General features: G+C 33.5%; 1 long non-coding RNA gene across 3 annotated transcripts in view; it reads right to left on the bottom strand.

The window, feature by feature from the left end:
• Nucleotides 1-7,905: 7,905 nt before the first annotated feature.
• Nucleotides 7,906-23,836, bottom strand: part of LOC117286542 — a 273,040-nt gene continuing 257,109 nt past the window's right edge. For all 3 annotated transcript variants that reach the window (XR_004517723.1, XR_004517722.1, XR_004517724.1), the window contains exons 3-4: nucleotides 18,524-18,610; nucleotides 7,906-8,039 (exon numbers count right to left, since the gene is read on the bottom strand). This is a non-coding gene — a long non-coding RNA (uncharacterized LOC117286542). The remainder of the gene's footprint in view (nucleotides 8,040-18,523; nucleotides 18,611-23,836) is intronic.

The following is a 23,836-nucleotide window of genomic DNA, read 5'->3' as shown; positions in this document are numbered from 1 at the left end:
TCTAGATTATGTAAAGAATTCAAAGAATTAAGTCCCCCAAATATAAAGACCCAATTGAAAAATGGGCATCTGAAATAAACAGACATTTCTCAGACAAAGAAGTAAAAGCAGCAAATAAATATATGAAAAAATATTCCACATCAGGGGTTGTTTGAGAGATGCAGAGGAAAGCATTGCTGAGATTCCACCTGACCCCAGAAAGAATGGCTGCTATCAAGAAATCAACCAATAACAAATGTTGGCGAAGTTGTGGGGAGAAAGGAACCCTTCTCCATTGTTGGTGGGAGTGCAGACTGGTGCAACCACTGTGGAAATCAATATGGAGATACCTCAAAGAATTAGGATTAGAGGTCCCATTTGACCCAGGTATCCCTCTGCTGGGTATCTGTTTCTGCTTCCCATTCGCCATGTATTGAGTAACTCTTTCCACCACCCTCCTTTGCCTCTTGGTGTGGAGCCAGCCAGCTATGGAATGAAACCTCTAAGAATTATGAGTCGAAATAAACCTGTCATGATTTAAATTGTGGGTGTTTGGCATTATTTCTCTGCAACAAAGAATATGACTACGACAGGGTTTTATCCAGTTCTGAGAAGTTTCAGCTCACAGTTCAGATGAAATTTATAAAATTTATGAAATTTATAAATATTTATTTTTTGCATTTTGCAAAGAGACATTTCAGTTATTTGTGTACTATGGTAGCTAATAGGGTTATCAACATTGTTGAACAAAGGTCCAAATGATTGAATGCAAATTCTTAGGTCCTACAATAACTTTGCGTTCCGTGAATCAAGGAAGCAGATTTGTTAGCAGGGCCTATCGATAGAGTTTTTCACTTGTGTTTGAGACATAGTTTGTCTATATGATCCCACAACCCTTTTATTAGTTTCCCATACCCAAATATAGAATTTTAAGTAGTGTATATAGTAGCTGGTATATTAAGCACGTGAGCTTCCCAATTTAGGAATCCTTCATAGGAGCTTGAAGATCTGTAGGTTAATTGATCCCTAGAAGGGCCCCATGTAGTTTGCCTTTAGACCATGCAGAATAGAGAGAAAAACTGGGAAATTACTGTGGATTATAATTAATTTAGTCAGATAGCGATGTCAGGTGAAGCTTCTATTTCAGATGCCTCTATTGTGGTAAGCAACACAGCTCATGGTATTTCATTTAGTACTCTGGAAGTTGTTGCATATATATCTTCCTAACACAGTAAGAATACAATTATTAAATTTATATGTCAGGACCTGTTGCTTTAGAGAAAATTTCTCTTTAATATAATGCATACACACACACAAACACACACACACAAACACACACACACAACTGATTTGTGATTTCCCCATGGAGTATACAGAACTTTCCAAATTAGGGTTCCTGGAATTTAAACTTCACTGGCCTCATGAGAAGTTTGGGGTTACATCATCACTGATTTTCTTTTGAATTGTTTCAAAGAACATTAGTGATCTGTAATGTAACTTTATCTCTAGAAGGACTCCACATCTCAGTATTCTACAGAATACAGTAGTGATCCAAGAAAAGACGATGACATTTTGCTGAGAGATGCTGGAGAAAGAGTACTTGATATTTTAATGACACACATATATGCCAGAGGATAGAAGGTAAGTCCCAGCAAATACTCTATCTTAACTCTTTATTTCATTTAAATTCTTGATTTTTTTTTTGCGGGGGGGTGTGCTGAGTAAACTTTCTCAAGGATTTCTCAAAGCAATATAAGTGAAATCATTATCACAGATAGGAGTTAAGAAAACAACACACTTATTTTCCATCAAATACCAACACAAATGACCTTAAATTTATCTCCTTCCATTTAATAGGAATCCAAGAAACATAAAATGCTAGCTGAATTGCCACAAATATTGATTTTAACTTAGCAAAAAATAAAGATTATTAAAGTGCATTCCAGCTGTAGAGGTGAATCTCAGTGAAGTCAAAGTTTGGGATTGTAATCTATCATATCCTTTTTTGGTACCTTGAAAGCTGTTATAAAAATTTTAGAAAAGGAGGCTGGCATTTAGCTTAGTGGTTCTGGTGCCTCTTTACAAGCACAGGGACCCGGGTTTGATTCTCAGTGCCAAAAACAACAAAAGAAAAACAACAAAAAAAATTAGAAGAGAAATTTATTTCTGCATAGAGCATGGGGACAGCCAGGATCTAATGCCGGAGTCCCCAGTTTAGGCCATGGGAAGGTACCTGTTTGTGTTCTGTTAGTATCCTGGCTGCACAGTGAGCACAGTCCCATCTGTATTTACAACTGCAACCCGTCACACACTTTTCCTCCTGAGCGCCACCTCTGAAAGAGCAGCAGTGGCATCAGATTCTCATAGATTACAGAGCTTACCATGAACTGCATGTGTGAGGAGTCATTGGTGGCTGCTTCTCTGAATCATAACCACACCCCACCCTCTCCCCACTGCCCACGGCCTCCCGAGCTACAGCACTTGGAAAAAAAAGTGTTTTCCGTGAAACCAGTCCCTGATGACACAAGTTTGGGGACCACTGCTAGAGAGGGTATACATTTGCCTTGGGATTTTTGTTATAGCTGGTCTCATTGTCGGAATGTTTCGCTTGTGGTTATCTGCTTACCAAATTTACTCACTTCTTGGAAATCTATGTGCAAATTTAACTTTGTCAACACTTCGGCCACAGGCAGTTCCCAATTTTCATTCTTATATATTGATTTTGTTTTCCATTACTTCTTGCATGCTTACATAGTACAATATTTATGTAGTTATTAGGTATATTTTATTATTATTTTCATCCTCACTCCATCATATAACTCTATGATAGCAATATCTGTCTCTTTTATGTAATAATGTGGCCTACCTTTTTCTTTTTTTCTTTTTTTTCTTTTTATATTTTTTTCAGCTTTGAGTTTATTGGTACATTTTAGGGATACAGTACAGTTACATTCATTGTTGGGATCTTGTACCTCTACATGACAAGTCTTCAAAGAGTGCCTGTCATATATTAGCTACTCGATAATTATATAAGTAAATATTTTTTGAATGAGGGAGATTCATTTTTTCCAGAGATTATTAAACCTTATTTCTTTTCTATAACATTTTACTATTCTATCCTTGAGTTTTCATGCTTTTACTTTGTTCCAGTGATTCATAGAGCTGATTACTGCTTTAAGATTTTTATGCACCAGCTTCATCACAGTGTAATGAAACATTTCTCCTTTTTTGGTATAAATTTTAATTATTTTTATTTTCCTTACAGTATCTTATACTACCTTTCTTTGTTGAAGGAGGTGTATATTACTCCAGCTATTTATTTGTAGGTGGTACATATTATAATATGATAAGTACCAGGTGCAAGATTAATTGTAATTTTGCTTCTGCCTTAGGATTTTCAGGATAAATGTACTGGTCCTTACTCTTCAGTACTCATTCATGACATAATTTTTCTATCTTTCTGATGTAGACATAACTTCCTTATGAATACATGAGTTGCCAGTGATTCTTTTCTTTATATTTTTTAAGGTAGAAATTTCATTCTGTAAAATTTATTTCTCTCTATGCTTTTTGGCCCCTCCTACACAGAGGGTAAGATCATCAACTTCAGGAAAACTTTTTGTGGTAACTTTTAGATTTATAGCCAGAGTGTTTTCTTTTTTCCTGAAGAAATTATTAGTCTTTCAGTATCATGCATAAAATAGTTGAAATTCTAATTTTTAGTGATTTAGAAATATTTAACTGAAGTTCGGTACTATGTATAGTTTTATTTATGCATATACTTTCTGGTTTAAAAGTATGAACAACTATTTAATTAAATATATTGTTAAGCATCCAATCAAAATTTTTTGATATTTCTATTTTAGAATGAGGACATTTTTGTCATAATTTCTCAAGGGTTTAAAGTAATAAGTATTAAGGTCCCGGGGATTTGGCTCAGTGGTTCCACCGCCTGCCTTGCAAGTACAAGGTCCTGAATTCGATCCCCAATACTGAAAAAAAAAAAAAAAAAAAAAAAAAAAAAATTTAATAAGTATTTGGACCAGGGATTTAGCTCTGTGGTTCCACCAGCCTCCCAAGAACAAGGTCCTGAGTTCAATCCCCAGTACCAAATAAATAAATAAATAAAAAGTAATAAATATTTTCCCTTTAAAGCGTATATAATTTTCCATATCTATATGAATTAATTTTTCTGGCCTAAATGTCGTACTTTCTTATTAAATGTATAGCTGTTTTACCATCAAAGATAATTCAAACACCAATTGAATATTGTTATCCCATATATTAGTTGCTTCTATTTTTAATAGTTTGCATTTAATTAAAATGGCATTATATTATAGATCAATGATTTGGTCCAAGTTTGTGGTGGAGATTGCTGATTGTTGCAGAAATCTACTTTCTCTTTTGTGTAGCAACAGAACACTACCACTGTATTTGGGTGTATGGTCAGCTAGAATATGGGCTTTATGTCATAGCCCACTGCCTCTTACACAGTTGTGATGCCATCATTATAGCCTAGACAATTATGGGGGATGTGTGGAGAGAGGGGAAATGTCTCTTGTTGCTTTTGAAAGTCTTATTATTGGATCTTATATTTGTAATGTGATTTTGCATCTACTTTGCATACTGAGAATAAAAGCTACACACTAGAATGAAACATTAAAAGTTCCATTTGTGAGAAAAAGAAAAAATGGAAACAAACCCTTTGTAAATAGGGGAGGGTAGAAGAGGTGAAGAGAGAGCAGGGGTAAGGGGAAAAAGTGAGAACCAAGACCTGTCATGTAAAGGTACGAGATCCCAATGATGAATGGAACTGTACGGTATACTCAAAAGGTACCAATAAACTCAATGAGAAAAACAAAAGTATTCTAGTTATTCAGCAACTGTGCAACTACAGTACTAAACTGGATTTGATACTGTTACACTACGGTTATCTATAAGCTCAGGAGGTCTGTTCTAAGCTGGCTTATGTAAGAGAGATAATACAGAGTCAAAATGTCAGGCGAGTTTTATTTAGCTGATGGCTTTAAGATTGTGTCTGTGTTGCACTGCAGGATCAGGAAGAGAACTTGGAAAGGACCCTGAGGTAGTCTTCTTCAATCCATAATTTGAGATTGCCAAAGGCTCCATACTCAAGGTAAGTAACATTTAATGTGGAATGAAAATGCTACACAAATGCAAAAATTGTTGGCTAAATTTTAACAGCTTTAAATTAAGGCTGTCATTTTCCTGTTTTTTATACTAAATTACTGTGCATTCAGAACCATCTTTCCAATAATCCTGTAATTTCAAATTTATGCGTGTTGATAATAAGTAGAGAATGGATTGCATAACTAGGTGCTTACAGAATTTTGTTTGTTGAATATACTTACATCATTTTTCCTTTTTAGCTGAAAGGAGAGGGAAACACTTTTCTAAGTGTACATAATGGTGCATATTCCTCCTTTTGCCTCAGGTCCCGACGCACATTGGAAGGACACTGTCCTCTCTCACCTTAGCAGGGTTCTGCAGTGTCTACGTATTGTCTTCCTGCACCAAGGGGAACTTTTCCTACTTCATTTATCTATCTTGCACTGTCTGATTTAAAGAGGTGAGAGTGTCCCTTGATCTTCATCCTCACTAAATTCCTGCGTCTGCTGCGGAGTTTGGGAATGAGATCACAGCAGGCACGGCCTGATTGTATGTATTTCCTTGGAAAATTCATCTGGTTTGGACCCTGTGCTTGATTAGTTTTCTATTTTTGTATATTTTATGAAGAGCTGATAAATGTTTAGAAGGGATGTGGTACACGAAATTTACTCAGTTACCTTAACCACGCTCTCACACACAGATGTCTGTGCCATGAGTGGATGGAACCCAGGGCCTTGCCAATGTTAAGCGCATGCTCTACCACTGAGTCATACCCTAGCCCTGAGTCTTTCAGACTTTTAACAAATAATAAGGCCGCATTCTAGAGAGAGGATGGATTTTTATAACACAGATGCCACTGATGATGTTGTGCTACATGCAGTACTTCTAACGTGTGTTTATTTAAGAGTTCTACTTGAGGGAGAGAGGGAGAGAGAGAATTACTTAAAACTAATTAGAAATTGCTAAGAAATAATACGGGGAAGCGTGTTTCTAAGGCAATTTACCACATCTCTGGATGTCCTGTCATCAAGAATTGAATACCTTCGCTGTTATTTTTCTCTTTATGGTAGTTGATCTAATTATATAAATCTATGAAGGAAAATGTTATTTATTAGATGTACATTTCTTTTGACTTTCTTCCTGCACTATGAGTCTTTCTGCAGAGCCACACTGGCATAACATTTCTATTATAAGAAACTATGCATTTCTCTGGCTATTTTCTCAGTTTAGTAAACAATATGGAAAATAACTTCTTCCATTTCAAGTATTTTTCCTAAGTTGCAGAAGCTTAAAATGCTGCTGATTATCTTAAATAGGTTTTTAATTAATATTCAATAGTTCATTAAGTGAAACATAGATTACAGATTATATGAAAAATATTATAAACATCTCTGAAAATATTTAATATAAGTTTATAGGAAAATATTTACTTTCAGAGATTTAAAATTTTGAAAATCTGAAGAAAATTTCTAAGTAATGTAATACATATTCTAGGAATATCATTTTTGTCCAATGTGTTTCTGTGTAGACTTTTCTTAAAGAATAGGATTGTTTTTAATTAAAAATGGAGGAAAAAAAACATTTCATGTTAGAATAATTGACCCAAAATAATTGCAAACCTAACAATAACAGAAAAAAAATAAGATTCTCATTATGTTATCATTTTTTTTCTTAGTGTGTTTTATAACATTAGTGATTTTCTTGAAAACACTTCATCCTGGGAGATGTTATTGTGGATTTCTTAGGTTGACCTACAAGAAAAGTGTTGTCAGCATTCCAAAAAGAATAACTTTACCATTACATAGTCCATATGTCACGCAATGTAGAAAAAGGAGTCTGTATGTGGGTTAGCACTTTTCTTGTTTGTAGAGAGAATGTGAAAAATGAGTTTTATTTATGCAAATGGAGTATGGTTAAGTATGTCCAATATTAGAAAGTGGCCTTATTGTTAATTTCAGTAACAAATATATATCAATATACTATTTGAGAATATCACTATCCTTGACTTTTTAGGCTGTACAAAAGAAATACATATAGCTGTCACATTTATCAATGATGCCCCATATTAACTATAAAAGTGGCATTGTGCCAGTTTTAAAGTGAGGATTTTAGGTGTATCCTTTTTACATTTTTCCACTTTTATTTTATATACTTATGTCATTAAAATGCTGTTTTGATATGCATACCAAAATGTTTAGTACAGACAATCAAATTAACGTATCAAGCACCGTCCACAGACATATTTTCCAATGGTCCAAAAGCTAAACATACACTTTCTTAGAAAATTTAAGTATATAATACAATACTACTAACTATAATTTTCAGGTTGTACATTGGCTCTCTAGAGTCGTTTGTTCTACATAATTGCTTATTTCAATCCTTCCACTTATTTTCCCTGCTTTCCCCTTCCTCCTCCTGCCCCTGCTCTCCACTGTTCTACTCTTTCTCTTAGTTTACTTGTTGGGTATTCCACGTATTAATGTGATCATTTATTATTTCATCCTTTCTCTTTGTGGATTGCTATATAGTGCAGTGCACTCTGGCTTTGTCCATGTTGTTACCAGTAGCAGTATCTCTCCTGAATGGGAGAAAACTACTCAATTACATCCGGTATAATGTTTTCTTTGTTCATTGGCTGCTGGTGAACAGTTAAGTTATTTGAATATTTTTGTTATCATAAATAAAGTAGCAAATGGACATTCCAACATGGATATCTCTTTCATATACTAACTTCATTTATTTTGGATATACAGCTAGTCACGGTATTGCTGGATTATAATGTAGTTCTATTTTTATTTTGCGAAAACCTTCCATACTCTTTTCCATAATAACTTGGATAATTTACATACATATCAGTGTCGTGCAGGAGTTCCCTTTGTAATACGTCCTCACCAATGCTGCTTTGCTTTTGCTTTTTCATAATCACCATCCTAAAAGATATGAAAAAACATAATGCTGAAGATTACTTTATTTATTTATTTATTTATTTTATTTTTTTAAATTTATTTATTTTGTTTTTGGTTTTTTGAGACAGGGACTCACTATGTAGTTGAGACTGACCTGGAACTCACTGTGTAGCCCAGGCTGGTCTTGAACTCACAGTGATCCTTCTGCCTCAGCCTCCCAAGTGCTGGGATTACAGGCGTGGGCCACCATGCCCGGCTAAGATTAGATTTTTTTCCAAAGAAATAAATGTTTATGCACTGAAAACTAAAAGCAAAACTGTTTGAAGAGACCCAAGAATGAAAGACATTTTCTGTTAATGGACAGAAATAATTTTATTAAATCATCCATACCACCCCGTGATACACAGGTTCAATTCAATCCCTAAAAAATTCCAGCAGTTATTTTCATAGAAGCAGAAAAAATTTATAAAATTCATATGAAGCTATGTAAAAACTTCAAGTAGCTGAGAAAATTTTGTGAATTAAAAAATTTGCAAGTATCATACTTCATGCTTTTGAATTACTTTATAAAGACATAGTAATGAAGACAGAATGCTAGCAGCATAAAAACAGACACACAGACCAGAGAAGCAGTATAAACAGTCCAGAAATAAATCAAAATATATGTTGTCAAATAATTTTCTACAGGGCACCAAGAAGAAACAATGAGGGAAGAATAGGATAGCCAACACACATTGCTTAAATATACACATGTAACAAAATGAAACTTCTCTTGTTTTACTCCATACAGAAAATTTAACTCAAAATTGAATAATTAAGCAAACTTAAAACTTGAAACTAAAACTCTTAGAGAAAAACAGTGAAAAGTTGCTTAGTATTACCCTCTGTAATCATTTTTAAAAATTTTTTAAATTAATTTTATTAGTACATTTTAAATATAAAATTTAATGACATTCATCATTGGAAATTTATACTTTTACATAACCAATCTTGGATCTTATTTTTCCCATTCTGCTCTCCCTTCAAACCTTCAACCCCTCCCTATTTACATTTTCATTTTATGGTATTAATTCCATTCCCTTCTTTCCTGTCCCTATTCTTTTCTCTTCCTCTTTCTCCTTGGACCTTTTCTTCCTGTTTTACATTATCTATTATACCTTTTGATCTTTATTTACACTTTCAGTTCCTTATGCCAGAGAAACTATTCGATTTACAAGTGTCCTATTTATTTCACTTAAGAGTATTGCCTCAACGTGCATCCACTGAGCTATAAATATCTCTAATTTTTCATTCTTTATGGCTGAGTAGTATTCCATTTTATATTAAAAACAATACCTCAACGGATTAGAGGTCCCATTTGACCCAGCTATTCCCCTAATGGGCATCTTTCCAAGAGAATTAAAAGAATCATACCACAGTTATCATCCATGTTAATAGCGGCATGGTTTGTAATAGCTAAAATTTAAAAACAGCCCAATTGCCAATCAACTGGAGACTGGATAAAGATTGCGTAGCCTCTGTAATTATTCATTTTACTCAAGCAACCACAAGAAAAACAATGGGATTGAATCAAATTAAAAAAGCATGGTAACATAAACAAAAACAGAAAAGGCAAGTTAATACACCTCATTAATAAATAATTGACACAACTCAATAGCAAAAATGTAAAAAAATGAATAAAACTATAAAATGATTAAAATGACCTAAATAGATATTTTTAATAAAGAAGACTGAAGAATATGAAAAGGTAGATCAAATCCATTCATCATCAGAGAAATGCAAGTTAAAGTCACCATAAGATTTCCTATTACCCATGATTTTTGATAGAGGAGGAGTTGAACACAGCCCTTGGATTTTGGGTGTTCTTATCTGAGAGACATCTATGCCCCTTGTGGTCTCAATTCCTGTAAGAGGCAGGGCAACTTGGGAGTTGCTTATGGTAAGTGAAGAGGTCCACGCAATGCCATGTTTCTTGCTTTCTAGTAAAAGTTTTTATGTTTATTTCCTTAAAATTGTGACATAGAAGAATAGTTTGAGACTCTCACCAAAATTGGTAAAATATTTTTGTGGGGAATTAGCCAATTATATTGTTTTAATTATTTCTCTACAGTGATTAGCAAAATATGCCAGGTAACACAAAATCATAGTGGCTCTGTTCGCTATATACCATCATTTATTTATTTGACAAATGTTACTCATTGTTTACTACCTGTAGGAAAGGGCTAAAAAAGTCAAGGTAGATAAACCCAACTAAGGTTTATTGAAGGAAGACAAACATTACCAAACCTTTAGCACAAAAACAAATGTATTCTCTTTATCCCCAGACATAAGTATGCATGTTTATGTATACTATTTTAGTATCTGTTCAACACTAAATATGAACCATTAGTGATAATGTACATACATGAACTTTGCATTTCTATATTGTATGCTTTATGCAATACTAATGACTTGTAATGATAATGTGACTTTTCATGGCTAATTTTCCATGCTACTAATTATCCTTTGACGATCTATTCATAAACAATCAATAACAAAACCTGTTTTATAAGGAAAAATAGAAAACTCTTGATCTGTTTCAAATCAGAAAATTTTAAATTTTAATTCAGTTAGCATACTTCCAGCCCAAGTCTCATTCGAATGTACATGATTCTTCCATTCCTGTAATTTGATTTGATTTAGCCTCCTTTTCACCCTCATTCTTCGAGAGCTTATCAACTTGACATATAATTATTACCCTAATCTAACTGGTAAGTGCAAAATCTTTTAACAATGCTTTTCATTTAATGAACACTTGGAAATATTATGTGAATCCCATCAAACTCCGTATGTTGATCACATTGCAAAAATGTTAGTTTTTTTCTAAAAGATGTAAGTACATCTTTAGTCCACGTTCCTAGTGATTATTTAACTCTTCTGCATATTGTTAAACCTTTCCTCCATACAGTAGTGTATTTGAGGACTTAAAAATTTTTTGTGGACATGATTTCAATGGAACATTTCCAAATTAAAAGGTCATTTTATTCTATCATTCTGTCACCAGCTACATGGAAAATATTTTCCAGAAAGACAAAAACAAGACTGCAAGAAAGGTTGGAATTAGTGCCTGCATTTCCAGATTCTGCCTATTAGATATGTAAAATTAATTTCATTTATTTATGGTGTGAGTTCCTTATCTGATAAATGGTGAGAGTTTTGTTTGGTTGATATAATGCAAAAAACAAAAAAACAAAAACAAAAACCTAAAAACTGTTTGGCATTAGAGTTGAGACCTCCACTCACACTATCATTCACTATTAAGACTGAAACTTGTTATGAAAGTGTTTGCATTCTCCCATGAGGGAAGGGCTCCCGCAGTCCATGATCCAAAGGACTTGGATAGTGCCCAGAACGTTATTGCTGTTGCTAAATTATCTCTAGCATACTTCAACTCATACATTTTAGAGCAAGATTACATTTTGACAAAATCACACATTTGTGTAAAAATCACTTCTATGAAGATAAGTAGGGCTCCATTTTTTCCCATGTCTGATTGTAGTAAATGCTTTCTCATGTAGTTGGAGTCTGGGAAATCACTATCATTTTTATTTTTACATAATTTTGATTTTTCTAAGAGGCTAAATTCATATAAATGTATAGAATGTATGCTGTTTTAAAGGGTTGTAGTGAAGTACAACTGAAATACGAAAGAAGTACATATTAATGTATACAGTTTGATGAGTTAAGAGATAAATATGCCCTCCAGAAACCAGCATCATATGTATCATAAACCTACTCATCACTAACTGAAGCTTTCTTCCAGTATCTGTATATGTTATATTATTTTTGATAAGAACGAACCCTGAACATCGATCTACCCTGTTAACAAATTTTAAGTATATAAAACAGTACTGTTAACTATTGCTACTATGTAATACAATAGATCTAGATCTCTATGACTTCATCCTTTTATGTTTGTTTGTTTTGTTTTGTTTTGGTACCTACCATGGATTGAACTCAGGACCTTGCACTTGTGAGGCAGGCAGCGGAACCACTGAGCTAAATTTGCAGCCCATAATCCATTGTATATAACTCAAAATTTGACTGATTTGATTAATAACTTACTATTCTTTCCTACCCTAAGAATTTGGCAAACATCATTTCACTCTCTGCTTATAATACTTTGACTATGATTCCTCACATAAGGCAACACTCATGATTTGCTTATTATATAACATATTGTATTAGAATAATGACATCCAGATTCAACCATGTTGTCTCAAATGGCAGAATCTCCTTCTTTTTGAAGGTGAACAGTGCACAGTTATGTGTATATTCTACATTTTCTTCATCTATTCATCTACCGATGGAGATTTAGTTTTCTACCATGTCTTGGCTTTTGTAAATAATGCTTTAATGAATATGGGCAGACTATTATCTCTGTCTTACGCTGATTTCATTTCCTTTTGGTGTATACCAAGAAGTGGGAATGGTGCGTCTACAGTAGTAATATTGTAGTGATTCTGAGACTCTTCATAAGTTTTTCCATAATGGCCATAACAATTTATATTGTTACGAGTTGTGTGTAAAGTTTCCTTTTTCTACATATCTTCACTAACATCTGTTATCTACTGCTTCTTCATAGTAGCTGACCAAACAGATGATAGATTACACTTCATTGTGAAGGCATCTATTATTCTACTTTTCCCTGATTCATGGCACTAAACAGTTCCTGATGTATCTGTTGGCCATTTATATAGTCATTTGAATATGCTGCTTTTTCTTACTCAGTTTGATCCATGGCACCCTATGTAGTAACAGTTACTTCTTACTAATTGTGGTCCATTGTATGTAAAAAAGCAGTTCTCACCCATACACAAGTTGTAAAACTTTAGCTTTTTTTAGTCATTCATGGTTATCAATACATTTTCTATAAATATGGGTCTCTATATATTTGTAAATCTATGTATCTATTTATGTATATATCATTTATGTCTATGATCACATAAACATGATTTCACTAATACTTAAATCTTTCAGGAAACAGTAAAATGATTCATGACACATGTTGATTGCACTTTCCCTCTATGTTTGGTATGTGAACATTCTGATAATTTTTCCACCATTATGGCTACATGTTAAAGAAGAGGATAGGCTCAAGAATAAATGGTTATAATTGATGTGTTCTTTTCTCTTAACTACTTACAATAAAAGTGGGACAAAAGTGTGCTCCTTGGGAAATTATAAACCTAATGCAATAAAAATACCAAAGTTATCTTTCTATCCATTCAGTGAGGTTTTTAATAATTATTGATTCCAGTAGTAGAAGAAGCTGGCTGAAATATTCCCCAAGCCATTTTTCTTGATCATTGCTTGACATTTCTCACAGGGAGATTCAGATATTGCATAAAAGGCTTTCATAGTGCAAACACAACGTACGTTATTGCAATATACACATAGATACTTTAAGCAACAAAATACATTCCAACATTTATTTAAATAATAATACTTAGATATTGTGCATGGTATTTACTAGAATTTTTGAATTATTAAATATTTTAAATAATTACAAAATAAAGAGGAAGTAATACAGGTAAATTTTGAAAATGCTTTTATTCATAACATTTAAGTAAATAAAATTATAATTATTATATACATATCAAGTAAAAAATAGCTATGCATAAATAATATTTAGTCATTGGCCTAAAATACCAAAAAGAGGACCAGGGATTTTAGTCCAGTTGTTCCACCATCTGCCTCACAAGTGCAAGGTCCCAAGTTTAATCTCCGGTACCAAAATAAATAAATAAAAATAACTAAATAAATAAAATAGCAAAAAAAATATTATGTTAAATAGGTAAGATTTCCCCTCTGAAAAAATAAGTTCAATTCAAAACTATGATTTCTGATATAAAGCTTCAAATTCCAAGGTTTTTTTTTTTTTGCCTTGGGTTTTATGATAGAAGATATGAAATGATAGAAGATTTATGGTAGAAGATAGATATGAAACTTAATATGATTTTTGTCTTTAAGAAAAGAAAAAAATGTAACAGAGAAAGTAAATATGGGTTTCATATTTTTTACAGCAGCCAGGTTCTGTGGAAATATATGACATAAAAGGCCAAGTGACAGAGTACTTGACATTGAAAGGAAGAGAATTCTTTCCAAGGTCTAGAACTTTTCACAAATATATTTAACCTGATTTTGAACTGTTTTTATTCTTTCCCATGTTTCACTCTAACACTTTTTAAATTAGAAGAGGTGAATTAGGATTTAATTCTCTCTGTCTCTCTCTCTCTCTCTCTCTCTCGTTGATGATATTAGTTTCTACATTTTAACACATTTGCCCGTCACCAATGTTAGAAGAGAAGGAGAATTTAGGCCGGGTGTGGTGGCGCATGCCTATAATCCCAGCACTTGGGAGGCCAAGGCAGGAGGATCGCTGTGAGTTCGAGACCAGCCTGGGCTACATAGTGAGTTCCAGGTCAGTCTCGACTACATAGTGAGACTCTGTCTCAAAAAAAAAAGAAGCAGAATTTAGAACTGACAGAGCTGCTTTTCCTTGAGTTAAGGAGACGGCTCTAAGAAGCTACCAGTATTTATGGACATAACTCCCAGATGCCTAAAATGATTAGAATTACCTCTGTACATCTATTAAACTGAAAATTTGAATGCAAATAGAGAAAGACTCACTATCAAAAATCGTTTTAAATATCTTTTTTTAATTCCATAAAGAATCATGAAGTTCTAATTCTCACACTCTGAAAATATTTAGAAAATGACCAGTCACTTTGCCAAAAAAAGTTTTTAATGAGTTGTAAATATATATACATGATAAACAAGTTTACTATTCTTGATAGTTTAGAACTTATGCTTGTAGTAGTAAAATTATTCTTCAAATATAAACATTGAAAACCAGAGTTCTATTTTCATAGTAATTTTTCCTGGTAACCAGTCTCCAAAAGTGTAAAGTTTCCTAGATATCTTTGTTTGTTCTAATTCAGTTAGGGATATATCATATTTTCCTAACATTCAACCATTGTGTTAACTTATTAGCTGCCATTATATTGAATTGGGGGGGCAGATTGACATCTAATTTGTAGTCACTATTATTTTGTATATTGCATAAGGAACCTACCACCTGCTGATTATTTTTTCACATTGTGTGCCCAGTAGTCTGCATTTCTCTGTCCTCGCTTCAAATCTGGAATTTACCTGAATAATATCTTGTTCAATTGCTTTTTTCCTAGATTCTAGGTTTATAGACAACAGCTTTCTCCTGGTGATTTTCCTGACACAGTAACTAGTTACACTGTTCCCGACCCCCTCCTCCTGGGCAGTTAATGTCTCTTGGCTGAACTTCTTCGCCGAGGTCTCCAGGGACACCAGAGGACAGGTCAGAAGAAGGCCATGGAGAGAATATATAGAAATGAATTTGATTAATTATGTTTGAATTCTGCATAATTCAACTAAATTTCTCTAAAATTAAGTAAAACAAAACAAAAACCCCTCGATTACAGTTGATTTATGGAGATTTATATACAAGTAAAACGATAAAAATTAAGATTGTTCTGTTCCAATTTGTTGAAGAGACTAATATGTTGTTTCTTAAGGGGATGTACTGAAAAATACCTGTTACAAAACTAGAAACCAAGACTTTATTTAGATTATTCTAAGTATGATACTAGAACATTTCCTTAATGAATCATCTGAGTCATGCTTATGCGCAGATCTATCCATTAAAATTCAATATTTTTTATTACTATGATCTCTGTTCTTTCCTTATTTTAGAAAGATAAGAGTTTAAAACTATATTTTTGTAAAACATTTAGATTCTAACCAATATAAGACAATGACATAAAACTGCTAATTAAACAAAAAAGGGACATTTGACCTATAGCTTGTTATGATGTGACTTAATTCAATATATCTCTAAATCCTAAATCGCTGAATTAATTTTTGGTCTTCTTTACATGAAATTGAGTCAAATAGTGACATACTGAACAGTTTGCACTATTCTAATATTAAAGAAAACTAATAAACTTGATATTTTGGGAAAATTCTTATAATAATTTGACGGACAAGGTAAAACTGGAGAGAGCGGGGTAAGAAAGTACTAAGATGTAGTCAAATGGCATTATTTCAACTTTATAACACTTTACTTTTGAATTCTGATTTTTTTCACAGGAAAATATATCATCCTTTTATCACTTTCTTCAGTGGTAGTTTCGATAAATCAGGTTAGTCTTTAGGATCTTCCTAAATTTACTTGCCTATAAAATGCATTTCTTACTCTTGCTCTTATTCCCCTCCTTTGCTTTAAAATTCCTCTCCCAAGCTATCATGTCTAGTAGATAACCATTTTATTAGTTCGTGTTTGCAGTGTCTAATGATCGCATACTTTGTGTGGAGACGGTACATGTACATAGCACATCTTGTTTCCTTCTCATCCCCGCCCCTACTCCCAACTTCCCTGTCTTTTGATCACCTCCCTCTTTGAGAAAGTTCTATCTCCCTACTCCATATTATCTTTCTTTTATTTTGCTCTTAATATTTATAATTTTGGATTCACATACAAGAGAGCCATATGATATTTAAGTCTGTGCACCTTTTTAATTTCACATAATTTATGATTAATTGAAGTCTTATTTTTATAGTTGAGGCCACTTATGGCTTGAATTCACAACTGTCAAATTATATCATTGCATTCTCTGTATGGCAAAATTATAAAATAGCGAAGGTATTTGAATGTTGTATTATTATATCAAACAACAAACACTGAAGAGAAAAGCAACCTATATCTCTATAGTGACATAGTTATATATTTCATTATGTATGTGTTGGTAATTTGGTTATGGGCTATGGTGGGGCTCAAAACATTGAAGGAGGCATGTGAGGAAAGGTAATGATCTGAGAAATGTAAAACTAAGAAAGATATTACCATTACAATGTCTTCGGGGCTAACATCTATGTTAAAAAACAAGGTAATTGTCTAAAAAGAAGGGAATAGGCAAAGAAATGCTGAGGCAGGAGGATTGCCACAATTTTGAGGCCAGTCTTAGCTACACAGTGAATTCAAATCTACCTTGAGGGCCAGGGATGTAGCTCAGCGGTTTGGTGGCCTGCCTTGCAAGCGGAAGGACCCGAATTCAATCCCCGGTACCAAAAAAATAAAAATAAAAATAAAAAAACAAAACAAATCTACCTTGAACTATATAGTGAGACCTTGTGAAAAAATGGAAGAAGAAAATAAATAACCAAGTTATATTCTCTAAAGGTACAAATTTCCAATAAGGAATGTCAGCATATTGTATACCTAAAATATAACAATAAAATTAATGAATTAAAAAAAATAAAATGTTAAGATAGTACAAAAGAAACAAATGGAAGAAGAAAGAAAGAAAGGGAGAGAGAGAAAGAAAGAAAGGAAAGAAAGAGGCTGTGATACAATAAATGATAAGAAAAGACTATACTGGAAGCAAAGCTACCAATGCCATTTAAAGTACATCCACCATAGGTTAATTTGAATGCACATTCACCTTGTCTTCTCACCACACATGGACACACATGATATCAAGTCAGTAAATGCTCCAGCAAATTGGAATAGAGTTAGTATATAGAGGCATTAGGAGCTTAACTTGGTACAACACCAATCACATCAACAAATACAAACTGCTTTTCAGAATAAATGTCAACTGGAATTTCTTTCCTAAAGATGGTTTATGTGAATTTACTGTTTCTTAAGGTAATGACTAACACATTTATCAATGTAAAGGTAGAAAGCATCATGAGTAGTATCAAAATAATCCTAGCTAATGATATTTCTTCCCAGTACAATGCTGAGAAGTGTAAGGGCGCAATCATGGTGTTACTTTCAGTACCAGAGCTATATATATGTCATCAGTTAGCAGTTCAGGATAGAGAAATGGCATCTCAGACCTTTTCCCGGCCGCCATTTGGCATTTTTGGCAAACAATAACTTATATGACTAAGGACACAAATATAATAAGATTAATATAACTATATTAAATTAGAACCCACAGCATGAAAGATAAATTTAGCAATAATTTTTTTAAGTAGTAGCAAGGAAATATCTGTTTAAAAAACAAACTCTAAGGCCAGGGATTTAGCTCAGTGGTCAGCCTCACAAGTGCAAGGTCCTGCGTTCAATCCCCAGTACCAAAGTAAAAAGATAAAAAACATAAAAATAAGAAAACAAAACTCTCCTTGTCATACTAGATTATGATAAACTACAAAGCTCTCATCCTTTTTAAAATTTTTATCTTTATTAGTACATGCTTGTGGTGCATAATGATTATATTCATTGTGAAAAGTTGGTACACTGTACACAGCACACTTAATTATTTTTATCACCTTGTCCTCTCCTTCTGCCCTCCCTTCATCACTTGATCTCTTTCGCTTTTGCAAAAGATCTATCTCCTTTTTTCCTATTACCCAGCTCATCCTTTAAATGTCACAGTACTGAGGGAAGAATTACTGTTTCTATTTTTTAGTAAATCTGGTAGTACCTGAGGATGTAATCAGCTCTTCTCTTCCATGGTATTTAAGTCCTAAATGTCCCAGGCACTGAATTTTGAAATACTGAACGATTGCACCTAGCAGAAAAAACAAGGTTAGATTTCTACCAATTTTACGATGTCCTTATAAAACAATTTAATCTAATCAGCAGTGAAAATCTGTTCTCCGCCTACTCCTTCTATATATTTATTAAGCATTTAAAATTTTTCTTAAGTCTCCAGTCTGCATTTCTCACCCTGATTATTAAACCTGTAAGTTACACATTTCCCTCATTGTGTGGACTGGAAGCCAATCAGCAGTGACCAAGAATTTAGCAATTTCCTGACCTTTTTTAACATGATTGCATATAACTTTTTGGCTTCCAACCTCACACTAGTACTGTCATTGCATGCTTATAGTTTTTTTATTTCATGAATCCAGAATTTTAGCAGCTTTTTAAAAATTTGTTCTAGCATTTTCTGGGTTTATCATTCACAATAGTTATTGCTTGTTTTATGGAGATGTTCCCTGTACAAATCAACAAATTTCCTACGCCCTTTTTCTGGATATACATGTTGGTGATTCCTGCACACTGAGCTGACAGTCAACATCAGTATAACTAATGCCTGAGTGAAGTTACTTGCACGAGCATTTTGTCCAAATCCATACTTAATATACATAAAAATCAAATAGTAATTCATCAATATTTTTAGGGTCCATTTTAAATAATAAAAACACCAAGAAGAGAACAAAAGTCACACTAAATAGACTGTAAAATAGATACTTGTGTGCAATATGAGGCCTGAAACAGCCTCAGTTGGGAAGATAAATACTGATTCAAAGTTTTTGTGGTTCTGAACATGTCTGCACATGACTGGAAATGTAAGAATTGCTTTTTGACTAACAAATGTCAGTGACTGGGTAAATTCATGGGCATGGACTCCACAAATATGAATTTACTCTGTATAAATGAATCAGTCTCTATAATGCCTTTGGAATACATGATTCTCCATATTTTGATTGCTTTGGCAGGAAAAAAATGTATGGTTAATAATGAATATTCACACTTACATTAAATCTGCTGCTGTATTAAACATTTTTGTCAGTACTTGGGATCTAAACCAGGGCCCTTACAACGAGCTGCAACTCAAGGACATTTTTTAAAATTTTTGATACAAGGTATTGGGTACGTTGCTAAGTTACTCACATTGGTCTTGAACTTGTGATCCACCTGCTTCACCTTCCCAGGGTGCTGGGATCACAGGTGTGTACCTCCACTCTGTTAAGCATTTTAAATTAATTTTATAATTTAATCCTTATGGAAAATGCATTGGCAGGTACTAGTATATTGAGAGTTTCTGGACAAAAATATGAATATTTATGAACTTTTATACTGTTGAAAGGAGCCTAGTGATGGAGCTAGCATTTATTTATTTATTTATTTGTTTGTTTGTTTATTTATTTATTTTTGGTGCCGGGGATTGAACTCGGGTCCTTGCACTTGCAAGGTGCAGGCCACCGAACCCCTGAGCTAAATCCCCAGCCCTGGAGCTAGCATTTAAATTCAAATGGTATGATTCTACAGTTTTTAGGATATGTCACAATCTTGTACACTGTGTTAAGATTTCCTCAAAACATAATGGCTGACAGGATGGTTTAAAGGCAAAAGCAATATCCAAGAGCAAAGATAATGTTTTATTCAGCCATAAAGTGGAGACGGAATTAGACTTCAGGAATGGTAGCCGAATACATTTAGCAACCTAATAAATAGAAAATATGGCACAAAACCCTAATAGTGCACGGGCATCGGCGTCAGAGAGATAGTCTGGGTTTATAGTTTGTGGGATGGACAAAGAAGGGAAGCACGAAGTGTGCAGTGCATGTGTAGATGCATAAATCGCAGCTCAAGCCCTGAAGGTAAGAGTTTGCTAATTGTACATCTCCTTGCATTTGATGAATGTAGCTTTGCTACATGGGCTCATATGCATTACAAATCACTATAAACCTTTAAGATCCAAACTATATTACTTGAAGTATATTGGAAGGAATGACTGTATCATGTCTTCATTGCCCTTAGCAGAGTTAGCTTAATTCTGCTGCCATAGAAATTGCCGATAGACCATAACCTGACATCGGTAGCAGCAGATGGCCCTTGTTATTAGGATGTGATATTGCTCTTCCAGAGTTGACAAAAGAGTATTGTTATAATACAGAACAAAAGACACTCGTGATAAAACACCATGATTTAATGATGGTCATAGCTGTGCTAAGAAGAGTTCAAAAAGGCATACTTAATTTTTCTACTTTTAGTATTTTTACATATTTATTTACTTATTACATATTTATGAATCAGAGTTATACCTGATTATGGTATACTAGTTAGGTTTATAATTTGAATACAGTGTGAAATAGTCAAATCATGTCAATCTACCCATTAAAAGTATGGTCATGATTGCAGTTGTGCATTTCTTTTTTTGTTGTTGTTGCCAGGGATCTGCTCAGGCCTTTGCACTTGTAAGGCAGTGGCAGAACGACTGAGCCAATTCCTGGCCCCAGCTGTGAATCCTTTCAACATGAATAGTAAGAGCAAAGCTCTGTATTGTTGTTTCCCTAAGGTCTATTTTGTAGACGATACTTCTCTTGTTAATTAATGATTCATTTCTCTTTACCTTTGGAAATATTTTCTTCAATAGAGTTAGCCATTATATTTAAATAGGTAACATTGAGATATAAAATGCTTAATTTTCATATTTTCCATGAATATACTATAAACACTAAACCACTTTTTAATAAATACTACACAATTTCTGATGTTTCACTCTTATTATAAATTCTACTGTGGACTTTACCTCTCTATATAAATATATAACATATACAATATATCATATATATTAGAAAAACCTCCAGCCAACTAAAGTCTAGAGATTTTACAAAAGTCACCAATTTTCTCTATCTTTGATGCAATTAAAAAATTCTTGTAAAAAATTAATATCCTGCATAGCTACTCATTTCAGTTTGGATATCTTTTTTTATAAATGTGGTTGAGCATGTTTTCCTTTTTCAGGTTTATTAAACATTTATCTTCCTTTTAGTTCTAAGCTTATCTTTAGGTCCATATTTTTCTTAAAGTTTCTGTTTTTTGTTTTTCCTATTAATTTGTAACTATATTTTTATATATATATATATATATATGTATGTATATAGTGACAATAAATTAATTTTGTTTTTTATATGTCACAGATTAGAAATGGTCAATGACTCACCTTCCCTCAGAATGTATAGTAATAACTTCTGCCTAACACCTGTGGTCCCTTATTACTTTGACCAATACAGTGTGAGCAACACAGAATTTTAATGTCCTTGAGACCATCAGTGTCAATTTGGCCCTTTAGATTTAAAGTTTGTCAAATGTCATGAGAACAAGAAGAGTTTCCTCCATGCATGAGGAACCATCAATATTCTGTTGTATTTTGTTCCTTGCAGACCCTTCTCTGCCATAGGGCAGTTCTGGATATTCAGCTACTAGAGTTCTTTGATTGCCATATGCACCTAAGCAAAAGAAAGATTGTCAGTATTTCTTCATCTCTTATTATACTCTTCCTATAAAGTTTTCAACTCATTTACAGACATTCTTATGCATCACAATGCAGTTTTCCATGCAATTGTTAATAACTAGTGTAAATGTGTTGAGACAAATCCCCTTATACAATAAGGTGCATGAGGTGGATTTCATGCTCAAAGATAGGCAGGGAAACCATGAGCAGAAGTCAAGGAACCAAAGTAAGTTTGCTCACAAAGCAAGAAAGCTGTCAACGTTACACAGAGTCTAGGTTGAATCTACTCCTCTAGCGCCACAGCTGAAGGAAACCAAGAGGCAGCGTGTCCAGGCTCATATTCCTTGGGGCCATGTGTAACGTGACCAAAGCCCTCAAAAGTATTCTTCTAGGGGAGCAAGACCCCGGCAGGAGCTGTCCCAGGCAGCTTCTCCTTAACTGAAGGTGCTACGTTCCGAAGCAGACAGAAAACAAAGGCTGGAACTCTTTCAGGCAGTTCCTTCTCTCTCAGCACAGCTTATTTCCTCAACACTTCACACACGGTTTCCTGAGCACCACAAGCAAGAAAGAGGAAGATGTTTGCTTCGTGTGGCGGAAAGGCCAAAACAGGCATGTTTTGTCATCGTACTCCAGCAGCTGATAATCACCACTTGAACATGTATCACCGAGAAAGGGCTGTCTTCTGTCTCCTGTCTTTTCTGCCTTTTCCCTTCCTAAAGAGCAGTCAGGGAAACCTTCTGTGAAAAGCCTAATGGGGAGACTTTTCTGGGTCTGAGGTATCCAGAGTTCTAAATGTTATAATGCCACACATGGGCCTTAAACAATTGATTCATTAAAATTTGATTTTGTCCCTCTATACCTTGATAACTGTCACCTCATTTCATGTTCTGCCAAAATAGTGTCCTGTTTTCACTCTAGAATTCACATACCTCTCTCTGGTAACACATGACCTCAGCTATTTGATGGCCACTGAAATGTTATGATTTTGTGGATTTTCTTGCTTTTACTTGCTATACAGCAACATTGTCTTTATGGATGTCTCAACATTAAAATCAAGATCAGAATTTCTTAGCTTATAATTTTATAATCGATTCAAATACTCATTTTATTTTCTTTAAAAAGCAGTTAAATAATTCGCAAAATCCACCACAATGTATTGTCTGAAAATGGCTGTTTGAATCTTGAATTTATATAGCTTCATCATTGTGTAAAATGATTTCATATGTAGCTTTGCTATTGAATTTATGGTTTTAGGATGAAATTCATCTTGAATTTTTAAAGATTTTTATTGCTTTTGAATAATTTTTAAATCTTGTGTTCCAAGAATTATTAGCAGAAATCTTTTTAATGATTAGAAATATTAGAAAATATTATGTATATGTACATTTTCATTTCTGGGGAGAATGCCCATAACTTTTGTGAGATTCAGAAATAAATTTTTAATACAATAGGATTTAAAGATAACTATATAAGTGTTAATACATTCATAAAATAACTGTGATGATAAAACATACTATTTACTTAAAAGTTAATGTGATAACGAGGCACCAGGATGTCCTTGAATCTAGAAATATCCATTCCTGGATAAAATATTTAGTGTGTCCCTAACATATTTGTTAAATATCAATAATTTATTTGAAATTTTTAAAATAAATAATTCTTGAAGTTAAGCATTACACACACACATGCACGCACACACACACACAGTGAACAGCCTGTGATTCTTGATAAAGAATATTCTTATTTTTTGGAATTCAGTATTATATATAT

Source organism: Fukomys damarensis, unplaced genomic scaffold (genome assembly GCF_012274545.1).
Source record: "Fukomys damarensis isolate Sample0158 unplaced genomic scaffold, DMR_v1.0_HiC HiC_scaffold_17, whole genome shotgun sequence".
Taxonomy (NCBI): Eukaryota; Metazoa; Chordata; class Mammalia; order Rodentia; family Bathyergidae; genus Fukomys; species Fukomys damarensis.
The sequence above is the reverse complement of the archived record's forward strand: the minus strand, read 5'-3'. Positions and strand labels throughout refer to the sequence as shown.